A 5,320-nucleotide genomic window follows, 5' to 3' on the forward strand; every position below is an offset into this window, starting at 1 on the left:
CTCCTAATCACTTGTGGCTCAGACTACGGGTTGTCGTTTCCCAATCCACTTTGTGTGTTTGCCATTTCGATCTATACACCAAATTAGGTGAATTTAGATCTCTATTTCGATAGACGTGCAAATCATCCTTATCACTTCAAAATGTTTACATGCTAGTTCTAATACTGTGATCCTACTCTTAGAATCCTAAACACATAAGGTTTTCAAATCCGTTTAGCAACAAATCGTAGATTCGAACAAATATTATCATATATGGAAAACATATAACATTTAGCACATAAAAGCATTTTAGGCAACTTTCCTAAAATTTACTAGTGCTCGTGTCTTAAATATAACTGACACTCATCTCAAAATCTTCACTTAGCATTCTAAGTTTAAGTCTAGAAATCCTATAACTTCCTAGTTTGCTTAAACTAATTTTCTGATACCAACTGTGACATCCCCAAATTCACGGCCAAAAAAGACCGATTTGTTTATGCTTTGTTTTTAAATCAGAGTAATCGTTTAAAGAAGACTGTTGCGGAATTTGTTCCCAGAAAACATGATAAATACTTTATCAAAGCATTTCCGAAGAAATGTATTTTATTCATTTTAAAACATTTTGGGATATCCTGGTCAATACAGACACATAAGCATAAACAAAACTTACATTTATTTACACTAATGATTTACATCTCCTTTAATCTCTCAGTGAAATATGTCTTCGTATCGATACCTGTGATACAAAGAAAACTGAGTGGGTTAGGCTTCAGAGCCTGGTGAGCATATAGGGTTTTCAACCCAAAATGTTATATCATATATATATATATATATATATATATATATATATATATATATATATATATATATATATATATTAGAACTCACAAACTTATACAATTTCACCATATAAAAGCAACTCTTATCCCACCCTGTCGATCCTCATGACGACACGATCTATACTCTTATATCTAAAATTTATATCTTTACATAATCCATACTCACAGATCTAAAACTAACCTCTCTACCTAATCCATAAACCCGGATCTGGTAAATCTGATCCATACTCCCGGATTAATAACTAGGCCTATTCCATACTCTCGGACTTGGGACAATTAACTATGTATTAATCTATACTCCCAGATTAATAACAAGTTTATCTCATTTTTTGACAGTATCGTTTTCGAGACCCCTCTCGCAATACATGTCAATGGGTTTTTAGAGTACACCGGTGAACATCAAGTTCACAACACCAACAAGTTGCGAGCTTGTTAGTGTTCCACTAGACTGTCTAGAATAGTCCGTGGTTGTCATCCCTACTCTGCTGAATGATGGGGCCATCGCTTGGGTAAAGGTTTCACTCATTTTTCACCTGTCACCCTCATCTCAAGATCTATATCACCTCATTGTCTCATCATCCAACTCATCTTTTATCACACACCAACTATTTCATCTACCCATGTCCTACCCAACATACTTGTAGATATAAAATACATATACAGTTTAACTCATTTAAAATCTATATAAACATCCATTCCATACCCATCTCAAATAAACAAACAATATATACAACACATAACATGTATTTCATAGCAAATACTTCATATTTATGTGTTGGAAGAAAGTAACTACACACTCACTTGATTAGACGATGCTCGGACAACACTACAACTCTTCAAGTACTATTCTTTGATGTAACCGGGATATCTTCCAAAAACCGGGATTCAGGCAGGCAGAGTTTCGGCTCGACAACTCTCTTTCTCGGTATCTTGGGGGCTTCGGGACTTGCTTCGGGTGTCGGGATGATACCGGGGCTTCAGGGGTATAACTTGCACGTAAAACGAGGTAATATGGAGTGAAGGAAAGAAAAGTAGCAACAAAACACGAGATCTTGCACTCAATTTATAGGGCTGGGTCTGGCCCCCGAACGCAGCACGTTCCAGTGCATCATTTCTTACCGAGCTTTGGAAGTGTTGGCTATGCGACTAGAGGGTGACGTGGCCAATCTGAGGCCTAGTAATGAATGCGGGGCGTTCCTCCTTTGGGATGCATGCCCCGAACTTCAGAAAATCATAACTCTCGCATACGATCTCCGTTTTCGACGCTCTTTATATCCACACGTAGGTGAGATTATGCTTTACAACTCTTGTTTAGACTCTGTCGGCTAATTTTGATTTTATTTTTATATTATTATTTTTAGTAGCCCGGGACAGGAAAACTCCGATAGAAATTCATAACTTCTTCATCTGACGTCCGTTTTCGTCTGTCTTTTTACCGTTGGACTACTATCGATGAGATCTTCTATTCTCGTTTAGATTGTTTTGGCTAGAAACCACTCGATCTCATATTCAAACTTTGGGCTGCATACCACTAAGTCAAAACTTCGAAAAATCATAACTTCTTCATATGAAGTCAGAATTAGACGTTCTTTTGATGCACGCCCTCGGTTTAACGTAGTTACGACTTTCGTTTAGATCACTAAGGCTAAATATTGCTCTATCGTAAATTCATTATTTACATCACGCAGTTTCGTACCGGTTCTGTCACGAAACTTCGACAGGTCATAACTTCCTCGTTATAACTCGGATTTCGGCATTCTTTATGTATCCGGAATCTTTGTCATGACCACTACAACTTAGTTAAAATTATTCATTCTAAATAATCTTTACATCAAAAAGTCATTTTTGATGCCCTTTGTCCTTAAATTGACTAGCCCTGATCTACTGGCGTTACAGTAATCCAACCTGGAGGTTATAGACCCAGCATGAAGTGCGTATATTTGCTTGGTTGTGTATAATACTTTGGGGGAACTCACCAAGCTTCGTGCTTACAGTTTGATTGTTATGGTTTCAGGTAGTTTAGATGATCGGGGAAATATAAAGGTGTGATCGTACACATCCTTCGATAACATGTTTCTAGAAGATTTTGTGATACAGTGATATTGGGATATTTGTAGTTGTACTTGGTTTCGTTTGAAAACAATGATTTCTCTTGATTTAAAAATGAAATTTTTTATTGTAATTTTGGGATGTTATTGGAATCTATATAAGAAGAGTTGTTTATAGGCGTATTTTGATATGTTATAAAGGCCTGCCTTTGTTTGAAGCTAATTTACTTTTTCGATTGTCAATTGTAGTTCACCTTCTTAAATTCTAAACACATTAGTGACATACTAGATTTTGGTATGATGCTACACACTACACATCATATGCACATTGGGGGAAAATTAATCTAGTTTTTCCTTTTGACTCAATGTAGGAAGAAGGACTTAATATAGAAAGTTAGGAAATAAGCAGATAAAATGATGATGGTTTTATGAATGGAGAAAAATGGACATACATCCCTGTATGCCTTCTGTTGTGCCTCACACAAACACCTCCACTGAATTACCTTCTTTTCCAATTAAATTCTCCAATAATACTGAAAGGTTGTAACGTATTAACTGAATAAGGATTAGTCCAGTTTCACCCTAAATCAAACGAGTGGTTGATCTACCGTTTAAGGTCTGAATCTTACATGTTCTTGTATGTGTTATTCTTTTTATGATGAAATTAGTTATAATGTTTGATAAAAAGCGACTTTATAAATTACTATATTGCTTTCCTATTTTTCTTTCCTATCATTTTAATATAATTCGACGTAGTTTTGGTTTTTTTTTGAAAAAGTTTTCATTAATTTTTTAGGCTGATTTCACCACTCTAATGTCCATGCGGGAAAGGGGTTTAGGCTTGAACATGGCTTTAAGAATCTATCAAGATTAAATATTCAAATTAGGTTATCCACTCTACATCTCCATTCAAATTAGGTTGATTTCACCACTCTAATGTCCTGATTGATTTTTACCCTTTCATTTTAACGTCTTTGGTTTTTAGTCAATAAAAGTTTGTTTTAGTTTGAGCTTCTTTAACTGCTCTGACTGTTAAAGTAGAATGGTTAAACTGAAGAATGTTAAAGTGGGAAAAGATAATAAATTATGTTTTTTTTTTCAATAATGACCTTATTGTATTCGAGTAGATGTTGTTAGGGTGCAAAGTTCTCCTTGGGTGTGACTTACCCTCTTGTATGTGTAAATGGGTTGAGTCTTTCCTATAATTAAGTTGTGAGTGACTCCCATTATGTAAGGAACCATTTGGAGAGCATTAGTTTTACTCTTTCTAATTCATACTAATGAGAGCTTAAAAGATTTATTTACTCCATGTGTTCATGATTTGTGTGATGATTCACTAGAACTTTTCTTATTCCGCACATGTTATCATAATCAACACCACTACAATTGGTATCAGAGCTTATAATTCCAACTACAATCGGTATCAGAGCGGGTGTTCTTAATTTGATCAAGAATTGATCCATGATCACATTCTAGATTTGGTGATTCTTCTTTTGATTTTTGATCTTCGTGATTTAGAGAGTTTTTTTGACTCTAGAAATCGAATTCATCTTTGATTATATTCATAATTCGATTTTCTTCACTAGAATTCAAGTGATTTTTGCTTTCTCTCTAGAAAACCCATTCAAAATCATTTTCTCTCTTTAGAAATTTTCAAGTTCTTGTGATCACGGTGTTATTGGAGTATGATTCTTGGGTTGTGATCGTTGAAGATGTCAAATACAAAGTCAACAAAAATCAATATTATGGGTTAGTTTTAAGTGGGTTGATTTCATGGAGTAATCAGGTTTCTTATGGAGGTTTGAAGGATGATCATGGACGCTTGATATTTTAATCACTTTGTAGGATTGAATGGTTGGCTAAAATTGCCTTGTCCATATTAGTTCGTAGTAGAAATCTAAAGGAAGGAGAAGAAAGAGACTTCTTTAATAAGAAATACATTTCTCTAATTGAAAACCCAAATGATCTTCTTACTCTTAAGTTTGTTGAAGTTCAAGACTTTGAAGTTCAATGTGATGTTCTTAAAGTTCATGATAAGAAGATTCAAGTTGATTCTCATGAAGATGAATTTTTTATTTTGCTCGATTGGAGTTCAAACCGATGATATTTTGTGTTCTTGTGATTCGTTTGAAGGAATGATTCTTTATGGAAAGTCGTTAATCCAAGAAGTTCACAAATATCAAACTCCAAAAGATTTGATTCAAACTTGTAAAGTTGAAGTTGTCAAGAATGAAGTGGTTCTTGAAATCAAATCTTCAAGATGAAAAAAGATGAGAAAGAAAAAGAATAAGAAGATTAAACGGAAGAACAAATGAGTTTATTCACAAAAATCATCAAATGTTGTGAATCCGAAATCCATGAAGCAAATTTGGGTTCGAAAGCAACAATCTTCAAATGTTGCATTGAATTTGAAGTCAAAACCTAAAAGTGTTGATGATTCTTATAAAGATGTTC

Source organism: Lactuca sativa, chromosome 6 (assembly GCF_002870075.4).
Source record: "Lactuca sativa cultivar Salinas chromosome 6, Lsat_Salinas_v11, whole genome shotgun sequence".
NCBI classification, from domain to species: Eukaryota; Viridiplantae; Streptophyta; class Magnoliopsida; order Asterales; family Asteraceae; genus Lactuca; species Lactuca sativa.